Genomic DNA, 16,416 nt, shown 5'->3' on the forward strand with positions numbered 1-16,416 from the left:
CTTTCTTAAAAGCAAGGGTTTGGCTAAACTGAATTGTCTTGAAAGGGGACTCCCATTTTACCCAAAATGAAAATGGCTTCTTTTCCATAATGGAGAAGAAACTTCAAATAATCATAAGGTTAGCTTTAGATCCAATAACTCTTCTAAGGGCTGAATCTTTTTCTGTCCTGTCCCAGACAGCTCTTAATTGGTCACATAGGCCTGGAGAGACGTTTTGGGGCAGTGAGTGTCCAGGCCTTTGGGCTGTTTACCCCTGCTGGGAGGCTGAACTCTTTGGGGGAGTCTGTGAGGGAAATGACTAGGGCAAAGCTGGTGTGATCAAGAACCAGGATAAAACAGGATAAGAACAAATTCTTCTGGGGTGGAGGAGGAGAGATGTGAAAAAGAAACAAGAGCAGAGGGACGAGGCTAAGAGAAAGCCAAGGGGGAGAGGTAAGCGCGGGATTGGATGGAAACGTCAGAAATTTTCCAATTCACCATCTGGCCACTTGCCCGCTGGGCGCCGAGGCGCTGGTGGACCAGTTCTTCTGCTCAGGGGGTGGTGCGCTCCGGGTCCAGGCGGTAAGCGACACCACCCTCCCTCCCGGGCGTTGGTGGCCGGTGACTCAGAGCTTTGCTCCCGCGCCCGCCCCGCCCGTCTGCTTGCCCCGCCCCTGGAAGGAGGGGCCTCACTCTGGTCTCCGCCCCAGTCTCTGGGGCGGGCCGGAGCCCGAGGAAGAGGAAGGGGACGAGGACGACGAGCGACGGGGTGGAGGAGGAGGAGGAGGAGGAAGAGGAGGCAGACCAACAAGATGGCCCCTGCTGCAGGAGCAGCCTCAGCAGCAGGTGGGAGGCCGGAGGCGGCGCTGGCGGTGGCAGCGGCGGCCGTTGTCCGGCGGCCTGGGACAGAGTCAGAGTCGACGGTGGCATTGGCGGCGGCGGTGGCTGCCGCGGCGGTGGCGACGGCCGCGGGGACTCGGAGCTGAGAGGAGCTGCTGCTCGGACCAGCGCGGTGAGCGAGCGGCAGGCGGCGGCGGCGGCAGCGGCAGCGGCGTGGGGAGCCGGGCGGCTGCGGCCCGGCCTCCGTCGGAAACAATAGGCAGCCGCGGCGGGGCAGGGGCTGTCCTCGGCCGCCCTCGGCTCCTCGGCCGTAGCGTCCGCCCGCCCGGCCTCAGGCCCCGCCGGCGGCCGAGGGGCTTGTCAGTGCCCGGCGTCCTTTAGGCCTCGGGCCTCCGCGTGCCGCCCGGAGGGCCTGCCGGGGTGGGTAGGCCGTGGGGAGGTGCAGACGCCGCCCTGGTCGAGGGGAGGGCGAGGGAGGCTTCGGCCAGAGGGAGGGGGCCACAGGGCTGCCCAGCCCCGCTGTTCGTCCGAGGACCTTGGCGGGAGCAGAGTGCGCTCGGGAAATGCTTTTTGGACCCCCAGTCTGTGGGGGTGGGGGAAGTGAGGGCGTCTGTAAACAGGCGCCGCCTGCACCTCAAGGCTGCTCCCTCCCCCTCCCCCTTAAGCACTCCCGTTCTTCGGCCAAGTGGGTTTTAAGATGTCTGTTTCCCTGGAGCTACTGCAGATCGAGCTCGATAGTCTTTTTTTCTTCCTGGCGGCGCTAGGGAGGTTGTGTTTGCAGGTGTTTTTCAAAAAAATTTAAGTGCAGCAACACCAACAATTCTGCCAGGTAAAATGTGATTATCAAGGGATGGAGAGAGATAGAGGGCTGAAGGATGTTCCTCTTTAAACATTTCTAGGCATCAGTTCTCTCTAAACATCAGTTTTGCCCACGTCCCGGTGAGAGTGGAACTAGGGCTCTTTTGGAACAGTAGATAATGTAACTCTTGACATCCCAGAATAGTCCCTGAAACTGGAAACAAAGCCGCTTGCTGGCAACGCGAAGACAAATTGTAATGTTTGAATAGAACTTTTTTCTTCAAAGGAACCGTTGTGAATTATTAATGTGCCGCATAAGAAACAATGTTAACTAGCATAAAATGGACCTAATGAAGCATTTTTTCAGGAGACAGAAGAGCTTCGTCTCCAGGCTAGAACTTCTTGTCCTTTTTTATAATTTTCAAAACTAGGAACAACTGTTCTGTATTGAATGTTTAGGCTGAAAAAGAGACAGCTCCTTATTATAGTTGCCCTGCATAGTGATTTCTGAAACTTCAACAGTTAACTACTATTTCTCCTAAACTTAATTTCTCAAAACATCTACCATGTACCTTTCCAAGTGAAGGGGAAAATTATCCAAGTTATTTCTATGTCAGTTTCTATACGTATGGAGAATTTATATTAAAATTGTTTGGATGTCTCCAAAAGACTGCTTTCCACTGTTTAATATTAAATTGCGTGGTCCATTTAGTTTGTGTTCTTAAAAGGACCTGTGCTGGGCAGATAAAATGCCAGTTAATATCTTTCACCCATTTTTAAGGTGAATTTCTAATTAGAATTGTCCGTATCTGTTGTAATTCAGAGCGTTTTAAGGTTATATGAAGTTTAATGGGAGGCACTGGGCCTTGGTTCTTCCACAAAAGTTAACAGTAAGTAGACTAGAAATTGGATAAACGTGGAGGTTGGACTGTTTTATTGTTGCTTAGGATTGAAGTATAATGGATGAATATGAATGACTTTCATTTTAAGCCTAGTATAAATAATGTGGATGTTTTGACTTTTTAGGTAGTGGGGAAAGAACAACTTTCACATGGCTTCTGCTGATGTGAATTTTTTGGGAATAAATTTCAAAAGGGACCTTTTTTTAAGTATTCAAAGTCATGATTTAATCAATCAATTTTTTTGGCTGAATTTTGTTAGTTGGTACAGAATGCAAGTAAACTCTATCTCATAATGATACTTAAATTTATCTGTGACTCTAAACCTATTAGAATAATTGTAGTAATGTATGAATTTGTAAGTTGTTAAGTGGTCAGTGTGCTTTGTTGTGAAAACAAATCTTATGTTGTGTCAAGGACTAATTTGCCTCATCATTTTCCTAAAAACAAAGATTTTTAAGTGTTAAGGTTTTGTGTTTGAAATTAGATGCTGACCCAGCAGTCATTGAGTCTGGGTCCCAATTTATGCTTGATATTGAATTCTGTTTTTATTTGTGTCAGACTGTTTTAAGATGTGATCCCTCAATTGTTATGTCTTCAATATCAGTGTTTATTCCGATTATGTCAGTTCAGATTTTCTCAAGTAATATTTAAGAATTTCCTTCCAAGAAGTTTTGGGACCATAGCTTAAAAATTAGATTTGTATTTTCTCGGTAATATTAAAAGTTAATATATGTTTGTTTCATTTGGAGAAATTTGAAAGGGTTTTTTTTTGTACATAAAAAATTTAAAATAACAATTTTTCAAAGCACATTTGTTAAATGAGTAAATGAGTAAAAATATTCTCATTTATTCCTCCTAATTAGTCTGTAATATAGGAAGAATCTGAGGCTTAGGAGAAGCTAAGTAGCTATAACTAGCAAAAAGGCCACTTAATTAATAGGCAAAAAAGCTTACTCAAACCGAAGTCTTGTGACACAAATTAGATGCTTTACTATTGCTACTGCTGCCATATGTCCCAAGGTTAAACTTTGAAGCATCTCCTGTATTTATGGATTCCTTTTTTTTTAAAAACCATGAACTGTGTTTTGTAATACTGTGCTTGCCTTCAGCTCTAATATCTTTTCTGTTATCATTATTTGTACACTGCCAAATTATTCACTTATAAGTTTGAGAACGTATTTACTCGTGTGAATTAACAAAAGAAGCACTTATATTTGCTTTTAGCAGATCTGAATGCCGTAAATATAGAAACTCATACCGTTTACATAGGGCAGATTTGTGGTATTGCTGAAATTGTTTCATGGCTTTAATTTGTTATATAAGCAGTTAGCTAAGTTGTACCTTTGAAATAAATACTTAGGAAAGTTTTATTTTTTTATTTTATTTTTTTAATAACTTTATTTATTTTTGGCTGCGTTTGGTCTTCATTGCTGCACGCAGGACTTCTCTAGTTGCGGCGATCGGGGGCTACTCTTCGTTGCGGTGCGTGGACTTCTCATTGCAGTGGCTTCTTTTGTTGTGGAGCATGGGCTCCAGTAGTTGTGGCATGCGGGCTCAGTAGTTGTGGCTCACGAGCTCTAGAGCACAGGCTCAGTAGTTGTGGCTCATGGGCTTAGTTGCTCTGTGGCATGTGGGATCTTCCTGGACCAGGGCTTGAACCCACGTCCCCTACATTGGCAAGCAGAGTTTAACCACTTTGCCACCAGGGAAGGCCCTTAGGGAAGTTTTAAAATGACTTTAGTAACATTCTGTAGTGTTAAGTCAGGTCAGCTAACATTTGGAATTCTTCATTTATAATTTTTTAAAGCCTTAGACCATTTAGAATTATGCAGTATTTTCTATCTCCAGATTTTAGAGCTTGAAATGGAGTTTGGTGGGGTCTAATCAGTCCACTCTTACATATATCTTGCCAATGGTTGGCACCCAATAAAGTGAAGAATAAACTGATAAGTGATCCTTGTTTGGTGGACACTTCGGAGCAGGATGTTCCTTGGCAGGGTATACTGACCTGGTTTAGTTTTGGCTATGTCCATGCTCAGGAGTTGAGGTATTCTTTGGGATTGGATTCAAGTGGATTTAAATTCTCAGATTGACCTGCATCAGAACAGTCACAGATTTCAAAATCAGCCTGTTGGTTAGGATCTTCTTTAAGATCACCTTCTTTTTTGTTTAATCCTGGAGTCTAGACTGGATTTGGACTAGCCTTGGAGGTTATAGCATAATATTAATTTTTCAGCCATTTATATAAAGGAATTTTTCTTACTCCAAAGTTTTTTAATGTTGATTCTATACGTTTTCTCTTTTTTTAAATATTTATTTATTTATTTATTTTTATTTGGTTGCTCCAGGTCTTAGTTGTGGCGTGCGAACTCTTAGTTGCTGCATGCATGTGGGATCTAGTTCCCTGAGCAGGGATCGAACTCCAGCCCCCTGCATTGGGAGCATGGAGTCTTAACCACTGCACCACCAGGGAAGTCCCGATTCTATACATTTTCAAGTATGAAGTTTACTTAATCTGAAGTGATGTTGTGCTACATCTCCAAGACAGTTAGCTTTAGCATATTTATTTATATCCATTATTGGTCAGATTTGTGTCTGTTTACTTCTTATATTCTTATTTATTCTTTATGTAATGTTAGACATTTCTTATCAGTTCACAATATTTTCCTGATTGAGGTTTGAGAAAAGAATTCTAGTAAAATTTTGAGTTCATCTTACATGCACAGTTGAACTGACTCAAATTATGTTCTGCCCTAGAGGAATAAATGTCTTAAGGTTCATTTATATTTATTTGAGATTGTTTATAAATGTATGTTTGATGTTTGTCAAGCATTTTAGCACTGATATCAGTACACACCCATTACTGTGCATATAAGGTAATAATTTAGTTTGTAATGCATTTTTTTCTAAATATCTGCAAGATCTAAATAGCATTTGAATGTGGTAGCAGTGTTTTTGAAGAAGAGTTCTACAGTAGTCTATATATCTTAACATAAATTTTTTTTAAATGGAGGTTTAAATCGCATAACATAAAATTAACCATTTTAAAGTGAACAGTTCATTGGCAGTACATTCACAGTGTTGTGCAACCACTACCTTTATCAAGTTCCAAAACATTTTATCACCCCAAAAGGAAACTCTTGTGCCCATTGAGCAGTTACTCCCCATCCCCCTCTCCCCCAGTCCCTGGCAACCACCATTCTACTTTCTGTCTTTATGAATATTACCTAAAATGATTTTGAGCCAAGATTGAGCAAGAGTGCTATGTATAATTGAGATTGCAGGAAAAAACTTTGGGATATGATTGTTAGGAATCAAAACCCACCTCATTCTTTACATTATTCTCTAATTACAGTAGGCATGCTGCCAGGGATTCTTTATGGAAGAAAAGTTGGAAGTCACAGCAGTTCGAACTTTTCATCTTGATCACTCCAAAGAAGTTGTACTTAAGCTCTCAGACTCATTAGTATTTCCTCGTTGAGTTGTGAGAATTAACTAAGTTTTAATGTTCTATACAAATGTGAGCAATGAATAGTCTTATCTATAGCTTGTTTGGCTTTTGTTTTTTCTTAATATATAGAAGAAACTTGGAATATTAATAGACAAGGACTTATATGAGGTTATATTAGAAAATGATTGTTAGATTGAAACTCTTTAATCTGTATGAATCTAACTGTATTACTTTTTTTGGGTTTTTTTTGTTTTTTTTGTTTTTGGCTCCGTCGGGTCTTAGTTGCAGCACGCAGGAATCTTTTGTTGTGGCGCACAGGCTTCTCTCTAGCACATGGGTTTCTCTCTAGCTGTGGCACGCGGGCTCCAGAGCACACAGGCTCAGTAGTCGTGGCGCATGGGATCTCTAGTTGTGGCGCATGGGCTCTAGAGCACGTGGGCTCTGTAGTTGCAGCGCGTGGGGTTATTTGCCTCTTGTCATGTGGGATCTTAGTTCCCCGACCAGAGGTCGAACCTGCATCCCCTGCATTGGAAGACGGATTCTTAACCACTGGACCACCAGGAAAGTCCCCTAACTTTATTACTTTTATTCAGCTAATCTTTGAGCCTGTTTAGAGTTATGATTTGCCTGACACTCTGCTTGTTGAATAAATCTTTGAATCCTTGGTCTTGGGTCTATACCTGACTCCCTCCAAAAACAGACACTGTTAACAGAAGCAATTGGTTTGTAGCTTTTTTAAATTGTTTGTTTGATTGAGGGAGAAAATAAACAGGCTTTTTTCCTTTCATCTTTGACTTAAATTCAAAATTAGGTACTTCCCCTAATTAAATTTAAATCTTAACATTTATGGTGAGAAGTGAAATACAGATTTTATGTTACTATTAAAGATTTGTAATATTTTACAGATACAGAAGCTCTAAGTCGGGAAGAAGAATTTAAATTTTGATACTAATTTCCCCCCTTTTAGGAAAATTTTATTTAACTATTAAATTTAGTTATAAGAACCACTTAAAAAGTGATGGAAAGAATTATAACGAATATTTAGAACTCAATGCAGTAAAATTCCTGCTTTTCTTTAATACTGACTTTTTTCAGGAAATATCAACTCTGTAAATATTAATATTTCTATGTTTATATACATCTGATTAATCTTTAACAGTAATTTATTAGAAAGCTAGTGTACTAAATTAATACATTTAATCATAAAATAACATCTTTAAATGAGGTTAAGTTCAGAGATCTATGCTTGAAAGTATGGTTTAGTGGAACATATGTGAATGAAACAGGATCATTATATTCTTAGCTTTATTATAGAACAGTATGTCATCTAACCTGATCCCAATTTAGAATAAGAAGTAGACAAAAAGACCTTTATCACAAAGTTAATGAACTAAATCATCTACACTAAGGCACTGGCTTAGAACCTCTCTTGCTCTGTACATAATTCTAAGAAGCTTGATATTTTCACAGCAGAATTTAATCTGTTTTCTAATTTCACAGCAGATTAAAACATGCAAATTAGATGTGGGAGTAAAGGTACTCTAGGTAATATGGACAGCAAGAAGGGTAATGAGGTAAAAATCACATTAGCATGGGACAGTTTAATACAGGGACATTTTTTTAGACTCTGAGTATATCATTAATTAATTATTGTATTCTGCTATATAACCTGTTGTTCCTGATGATAGATTCATTGTGGGAAAATTCACTTATGTTTTTGATTTTGGGACTCATAAAACTATATAAAGAATATATTAGAACATACACTTTGGAGTCAGATGTATCTAAGTTCCCATCTTTTATCACATAAGCTTTATGATTCTTCATCTCTAAAACCAGAAATGGTAATATCTTCTTTGAAAGGATTGTTTTGCAATTTAAATGAGTTAACATATATCTATAGTATAGTACCCATTCAATAAATGTTGTTTTCTTCCTTAAATTTTGTTTAACAAAAATCACTTTAGAAAGATATTCATCTAGAATATTTGAAAATTTTCTGCTGTCAATTGTTAGTATTCAAGATACAATTAAACTTTGTGTTTTTATGGAGTTGGTGGTCAGAAATGAAATACCGTTCTCATTTTCTTTCCACATCAGTCTTTCATTAATATGGACCTGTGCTGTTTAATATCAGCCACTAGCTACATGTGACTACTTAAATTTAAAATTTTTAATGGATTTTTTTTAGAGCAGTTTTAGGTTTATAGAAAAATTGCACTGAAGGTATAATTTCCATATATACCTTCCCCCACAGTTATTTCTGTTAACATCTTACATTTGTTATAATTGATAAACCAATATTGACAAATTATTAACTAAAGTCCATAGTTTACATTACAGTTCACTCTTTGTGTTGTACAGTTCTATGGGTGAGATTGTCTTCTTTCACTTAGCAACGTACATTTAAGGTTCTTCCATGTCTCTCTGTGACTTGATAGCTCATTTCTTTTTATTACTAAATAGTACTCTGTTGTATGGATAAATTTAAGTTTTAATTAATTAAAATCAAAATTTTAAATTCCTCAGTTGCACCAGCCACATTTCAGGGGCTCAATAGCCACATGTGGCTAGTGGCTACCATATTGGAAAATGCAGATATAGCACATTTCCATCATCTCAGGAAGTTCTATTGAAGAATGCTGATATAAACCAAAGTCCGGTTCTCCATTTATATTCACTCTCACAGAGAACTTACCATTTACATGGCCTCAATTTGTCCTAAGCCTATCTTTTCAATGTTTTTGCTTGTGCTGCCAGCAATCCTAAACTTGACATAATTTAAAATCCTTTACTCCCTCCAAAGAATCAGCCTTTCCAGATACTGTCCATTATAATATGGTTTCTTCTCAGGGCATCATCTTTTACTCCACGCTTCTTGTCCCTAAAATCTGGAGTCATCTTTTTCTTTCTTATTTTTTCTCTAAACCTTTTGAATATTTATCAGAGATGAACAGGTCTCAGAGCTAATAACTGGCAGAGTTGAGACTAGAATCTAGAACTCCTTTTTCTAGTTCTCTCTTGGGATCTCCACTAGTTAGGATGCTTTTACAATTAATTTTAAAGTTGCGGTCACTTTTGAAGAGATTATTGAGGACTGTTTGATTATGTACTATGTAATTTAAAATACTATAAATCAAAACTATAGAGGCTATAGCTATAGATTTAATAAATACTAATGTACTCATTCTTTAAAAAAGTAGAACTTGAAATGAAGAAGTTTATCTTATTTCTTATCTTAAATAAGAAATTTATCTTATTTCTGTATAATTCAGTTATTATGGAAAAATATTTTTTCTTCTGTGTGTGACCCACTTTACATAATAAAAATTAATTACCTGTACTAATATGAATTGCCTGGTAAGGGTGAATAGAATTTAACTGAACATTGTTGCCATCCAAAATTCTCTATTGGTACTGATTTACATTTGTATTCTATTCAAATACTTTGTAAAATCCAATTTGGTTACCACATGAACTTGTACTTTCTTAAACATTATTTAAATTATCATGTTAAAGTTTCCAGAGCTCTTTTACCTTTATTTTGGGGTAAGCTTTACCTCTACTTTTGCTGAAAATAGCTATACTGTGTAAGGTCTTGATTTGATCTTCTCTGTATACTGGTTATGATTGCTCAAAAGTTCATTTTTGTGGAGACATTCTGTTAAAGAGTAGTAGTCTTCCATGTTTAAGTACTGTATTTAAAAAAAAAAAAAAAAAGCCTGAATTTTAAACTTCATTTTGAAATGCTTTCCCTATAATTACTGCTTTTAAAACCCATGTTTTATATGTCAGCTTTTACATTAATTACTGTTTTGATTAAAACTGTCACTCTTTGCTCGAATCTGTCCTCTCTTTAAATTTATTAAAAACTTTTTTAAAACATAAGGCTCTCCATATATTTAGAAAAGCTGAGTTATGAGTTATCTGAGTCAGTTTTTTCAGAAATGTCATTTTATTATGTAGGTTTGCAGTTGACAAAATCTCATAAGGGCACAAAAGTCCCTTCCAATATATTCTCTTTCTACTGCATTAGAAAAAATGAGGGCAGGAGAGAGAGAGGGTTTTTTGAAATAATAAAATCCTTAGAATAGAAAATGTAATATTTAAAACTCTTTAAAAGCATGTAAGAGTAACTTGGAATATCACAAAGCTTAGAACAGATAATGTCATGAAAGCATCTTTGAATATTGAAGTTGTAGTACCTATTCCCATAGTGATTGACGTGCATTATTTAATTCATTGTTCTCAGAGTGTTAAAACTTTAAGCATCTTAAGTGTATCATGACAAAATGGTGAGGGGCAGAGGGGAAAGAATGGGTGGGGAGCAAAATCCTGTCAATAGAATCTCCATTTTTGAGAGAGATTTCAGGTTCACTTGTTGATTTTTTTTTTTAGTATTCTTTTTTGTTTTTAAAAGACTTGGTTGGTTGGTTGGTTGATTTGTTTGTTTCAGAGCAGTCTTGGGTTCACAGTAAAATTGAGAAGAAGGTACAAAGATTTCCTGCATACTCAGCTGCCTCCACACATGCATAGCCACCCTTATTATCAACATCCACTGCCAGAGTGGTACATTAATTACAATTGATGAACTTACATTGATGCTTAAAGTCCATAGTTTATATTAGGGTTCACTCTCGGTGTTATACATTCTGTGGATTGCACAAATGTATAATGACAGGTATCCATTATTATAGTACCATACAGAATATTTTCATTGGTTTAAAAATCCTCTTTGCTCTGCATATTCATCCTTCCTCACCCCAGCTTCTAGCATCCACTGATCTTTTTATTGTCTCCATAGTTTTGCCTTTTCCAAAGTGTCCTATAGTTGGAATCATACAATATGCATTTAAGTTTCTTACATGTCTTTTCGTGATTTGATAGCTCATTTCTTTTTTAGTACTGAATAATATTCCATTGTCTGGTTGTACCACAGTTGTACCACTGGTGGACATCTTGGTTGGTTGCTTACAAGTTTTACAATTATGAATAAAGCTGCTATAAATATCCATGTGCAGGTTTTTGTGTAGATACAAGTTTTCAGCTCCTTTGAGTAAATATCAAGGAGAGTGATTGCTGGATCGTATGGTAAGAGTATGTTTAGTTTTGTAAGACAATGTCAAACTGTTTTTCAAAGTGGTTGCCCGATTTTGCATTCCTATCTGCAATGAATGAGAGTTCCTGTTGGCGCCACATCTTGGTCAACATTTGGTGTTGTCCGTGTTCCAAATTTTGGCCATTCTAATAGTGTGTAGTGGTATCACATTGTTTTAATTTTCATGTCCCTGATAACATATGATGTAGAGCGTCTTTTTATATGTTTATGTGGAATATATAATATTGTATAGTTGGACTCATGCAATATGTAGCCTTTTCAGATTAGTTTCTTTATCCTTATCTTTTTAATCTGTCACTTCACTTTTAGCTTTACCTCGCTTATAGGTAGTTTTAAGAATGTGGTTAATTTTGGAGGTATACTATCTTCTAAAGATTAAGTACCAGCATTAAAAAATTGAACTCGGGCTTCCCTGGTGGCGTAGTGGTTGAGAATCCGCCTGCCGATGCAGGGGACACGGATTCGTGCCCCAGTCCGGGAAGATCCCACATGCCACAGAGTGGCTGGGTCCAAGCCAGGGCTGCTGGGCCTGAGCATCCGGAGCCTGTGCTCTGCAATGGGAGAGGCCACAACAGTGAGAGGCCCGTGTACCGCAAAAAAAAAAAAAAAGATTGAACTCATCTTGTGATGATAGATTCAGCTCTCTTACCTTTTATGTGAATTGTCCAACACTATCTTTAGAAATATGAAACTTGCTACAATCAAGTAGTGATATTTTTCAGTCATTTAACAATTGTTGAACAAATATATGCCATACAACAGCATACAATAGTATGGACTTCCTCTTATAGAAAGAGTTTAGAATGTATTGGGAACATCAGAGGGGCAACCTAATATACACTGGGCTATAAAAAGATTTCTTGAAAGAGCTTCCTGAGTTGAATGTGACTTAAAGGATGAATAGGGGTTTAACATCCCAGATTTAGGGGAATACTTGAGCCAAACAAGACCTAGAGTGAAAAAGAATATCTTGTATACAGGGAAACCTTCATACTTTTGTTGCTAGAGTATAAAATATGAGGCAGATGGTGGTGAAAAATAAAGCTGGAGAAGTAGGTGGGGGCCACATCCCGGGGATCTTGTATGGCATGTTCAAGCACTTGGGATTGACTCTGCTAAGGCAACATCTAAGAGGTTTTTTAAATTTTTATTTATTTAGTTAGTTAGTTAGTTTTGGCTGCGTTGGGTCTTCATTGCCACACGCGGGCTTTCTCTAGTTGTGGAGAGCATGGGCTACTCTTTGTTGCGGTGCATAGGCTTCTCGTTGCGGAGCATGGGCTCTAGGCATGCGGGCTTCACTAGTTGTGGCACATGAGCTCAGTGGTTGTGGCTTGCAGGCTCTAGAGTGCAGCCTCAGTAGTTGTAGTGCACAGGCTTAGTTGCTCCACGGCATGTGAGATCTTCCCAGACCAGGGCTCGAACCTGTGTCCCCTGCATTGGCAGGTGGATTCTTAACCACTGCACCACCAGGGAAGTCCCTAAGAGTTTTTGTTGATGTTGTTTGTTTTTTAACTTGAGATAACAAAATACATGCACTAAAGGGCAAAAATCATAGTGGTAGATCTTGATTACTTTTTACATATATACACTTGTGTAACCACCACCCAGATCAAGATATGCAATGTTTCTAACACCCAAGAATTCTTTCTACTCTTTCCCAGACAGTACACTCTCTACTGCCTCCCAGCTTTCCTAAGAGTTAATTCTGACTTCTAGCACTGTAGTCTGTTTTGCCTCTTCTTAAATGAAATCATGTATCATGTCTTCTTTATGCTTCCTCTATAAATTAAATTCTACAGTAGGTGCTATTTTGTATCTGGCTTTGTACATTGTAATATCTGTGAAATGTGTCCCTGTTATATGTAACAGTGGACCAATTGTTTTATTTTTATCATTGCTGTATAGTATTCCATTATATGAACTTATCACAGTTTATGCATTTTGTTGATGGACATTTGGGTTGTTTGCAGTTTATTTTTGGCTTTTTATGAATAAAGTTGTTATGAACATTACTGCATAAGATTTTTGGTGGACATACTTAGTCATTCCTCTCATATAAATACCTAGCAGTGGAATTTATGGGTCATTAGTAGACTTTGGTTTAGCCTAAGGAGATACTCCCAGTTTTCCAAAGTGAATGTACCAATTCACACTGCTGTCAGCATTGTATGAGAATTTCGTATGCTCATATCATCTTTAATACTTGGTATGGTCAGTAAACTTTTTTTTAGCCATTCTGGTAGGCATGTAGTAGATTCCCATTGTCATCGTAATTTAAATTTCCCTTGTGAGTAATGACATCTTATGACTCTTAAATAAGCGTATTATACACTTATTGGCCATTTTGATACCCTCTTTTGTGAAAGAGGATCTTTCAAGTCTGTTGTCCTTTTTTTAAAATTTACTTATTTTATTTTAATTTTATTTTTGGCTGTGTTGGGTCTTCGTTGCTGCGTGCAGGCTTTCTCTAGTTGCAGTGGGTAGGGGCTACTCTTCCTTGCGATGTGCGGGCTTCTCATCATGGTGGCTTCTCTTGTTGTGGAGCACGGGCTCTAGGCACGTGGACTTCAGTAGTTGTGGTGCGTGGGCTCAGTAGTTGTGGCTCATGGGCTTAGTTGCTCCATGGCATGTGGGATCTTTCCGGGCCAGGGCTCAAACTCGTGGCCCCTGCATCAGCAGGTGGATTCTTAACGGCTGCGCCACCAGAGAAGCCCTATTGTCCTTTTTTTTAATTGAGTTTTTTGTCATAGAAGAAAACCATAAGTGAATGACCAGCAGCTGTGAGGAGTGTGGATGAAGGCAAGAACAAAGCTAGAGACAGAGATCAGTTAAAAGGTTACTGTGTGATCCAGGTGAGAGAGACTGTATGCTGTATGAGAGCAGGGACTTTGTTTCATTCAGGGCTACATCTTTAGATCCTAAGACACTGTCTGGCACATGGTAGGTGTTCAGTAAGTAATTTTTGAATGAATGAACACAAACTTCAATCAGGGAAGTAGAGATGGAAAGGAAGATATAGATTTAAGAGATAATAGAAAATTTTAATAGAGGTAGAAGAGGACGGAATCTAGGATGATTACCAGATTACCAGGTGTGTACATTGAGTGTCAAGTTATATAGTGATGTAACTAAAGAAACGAAGGCTACAGAAGGAATTACAAGTTAAAAAAAATAGGGACAAGTTAATTACCATGTGACCTTGCACATATTACCTAAGGTTTGTGCTCAGTTTCTTCAACTCTAAAATTAAGATATAATGATATGTAATATCTAATAATAGGGTCATTGTGAGGACTGAGATAATGCATGCAAAATTTAGAAGTGCCTGTCATATAAAATATACTCAAAAAAGATTAGAGATAGAAACAATTGAAAATCCCTGTCTTCATGGAGCTTACATTTTAGTAGTGGTGGGTCCACACTGTAACAAAATAACTAAAATAAAGCATATTGGATGGTGAGAAGTATTGTGGAGAAAAGTTAATCAGGAAAGAGATGGGAAGCACAGATTGTGGTGGTAGTGTGATTAGGGTTGAGGGATCAATTTTAAATAAGGTGATCAAGTAAGGCCTTCCCTAAGGGAATTCACATAGTAATATGTGTAGGGAAAAAGGTTCAGGGTTAGAAGAGCGGGACAGATTGTTCGTAATTTAAGATAAGAAAGCAAGGCTCCCTATTTTACCAAAGAATAGAGTGTAATAATAGTAGATTTATTTGTTTATTGTGCAAACCCACAGCAGTTAGGCTTGTCCCATTCTTTTATCCTCTCTTCCCTGTAATACACTACATAAACCTAAGGACGAATTTATACCTTAAAAGATCTTCGTTACATATATTGGAGGAAGTGTTTTATGTTTAATTCTGACATTGTAGCAACAAATCAATAGGTTCTCTAACAGTAGCTACTACTTGGGAACAGCAAAATATCTTCTTACAATTTATATAACTGTTTCAAACCACTTGATATGTGTAAATGACATACATTATTATAGGCTTCTGTGTTTGGACTCCATGTAGCAATTCGTTCATTCTTTTAAAATCAAAATGAAATATTGTCTGGGATGACAGTCTAGAAGTAGTTCTAAAATGGAAAATGAGTCTATCCTTTTTTTTTTCTTTTTAAGCATTATTTTTCAAGTATGCGCAATTGAAAATCATTGGAAATAGTTGGAATTCTTTCAGGCATATTCCATAAAAATAAACAGTGATAAAAAAATGTCCTTAAACCTTGGCCAGTAGATTATGGGGACAGTTTAATAATACTAACATTATTGTTATTTTACTATTATTAAATATGTTAGATTATATCTTTAACACAAAAATTCCCTAGGTCATAGTATACACTACATATCACCCAACCATTGCAAAAGAAGTATGCTCCATATGCAGCTTGCCTATTCTGAATAATCTGCATGTTTTCTCTTTGCTGTCCAGTTCTAGAATCAGTCAGAGCCCTATGGTATCTACCAAGTGCCACAAGGAAGTCTAGGACACAAGCTCCCTCAGAAAAAAAGCAGGAACAAGTAAAAGTAAAGCAGTAGGGGCTATTAGTGTGACACATGTGCTGCTTTGTTTTCTTGAGTAAAGAGGGAATTCTTTGTTCCCAGTTTTTGTTATTGATACTTGTTTTTTTTCTTCCAGTTCAGCACCAGAAATCTGCTACATTCCAAATCCAAGTGTCATCACTACTCCAAAATTGAGTTCATGAAGGGTAGCTTTCTAACTGTGGTAGATTGAACTGGAGTGTTTTGTAACAGCTTAGTGATATAAATGTAGAACAATCTAACAAATATGTTGAGTGAAAGAAGCCAAAATACAAAACACATACTGATGATTCATTACATAGAATTTTAAAACAGGTGAAAGTAATCTATAGCATTAGAAGTTAGGATAGTAGTGGCCTTTGAGGAAGAATAAAGAGATAATGATTGGGAGGGATGGTGAGGGGACTTTCTGGGGTGCTGGTAATGTTCTATATCTTGGGTATACAAGTATGCTCACTTTGCTTACTATGTTCATTGAGCTGAACACTCTTGATCTGTATACTTTTTATGTGTGTATGTTATATTTCAATACATTAAGTATCTTAAAATATTTATAAGATTAAGATTAGGGCTTCCCTGGTGGCGCAGTCGTTGAGAGTCCGCCTGCCGATGCAGGGGACATGGGTTTGTGCCCCAGTCTGGGAAGATCCCACATGCCGCGGAGCGGCTGGGCCCGTGAGCCATGGCCGCTGAGCCTGCGCATCTGGAGCCTGTGCTCTGCAACTGGAGAGGCCACAACAGTGAGAGGCCCGCGTACTGGAAAAAAAAAAAATTACAGCTGCT

The 16,416-nt window shown here is 38.1% G+C and overlaps 1 protein-coding gene across 7 annotated transcripts in view; it reads left to right on the top strand.

Annotated features, from left to right (window-relative positions):
- Positions 1 to 883: 883 nt before the first annotated feature.
- RC3H1 (ring finger and CCCH-type domains 1) overlaps positions 884 to 16,416 on the top strand; it is a 105,940-nt gene continuing 90,407 nt past the window's right edge. For all 7 annotated transcript variants that reach the window (XM_027086278.1, XM_027086277.1, XM_027086276.1 and 4 more), the window contains exon 1: positions 884 to 991. The gene's annotated coding sequence lies outside the window, so the exon portion shown is untranslated. The remainder of the gene's footprint in view (positions 992 to 16,416) is intronic.

Source organism: Aethalodelphis obliquidens, unplaced genomic scaffold (genome assembly GCF_003676395.1).
Source record: "Aethalodelphis obliquidens isolate GAN/ISIS:26980383/991018 unplaced genomic scaffold, ASM367639v1 scaffold55, whole genome shotgun sequence".
Lineage (NCBI taxonomy): Eukaryota > Metazoa > Chordata > Mammalia > Artiodactyla > Delphinidae > Aethalodelphis > Aethalodelphis obliquidens.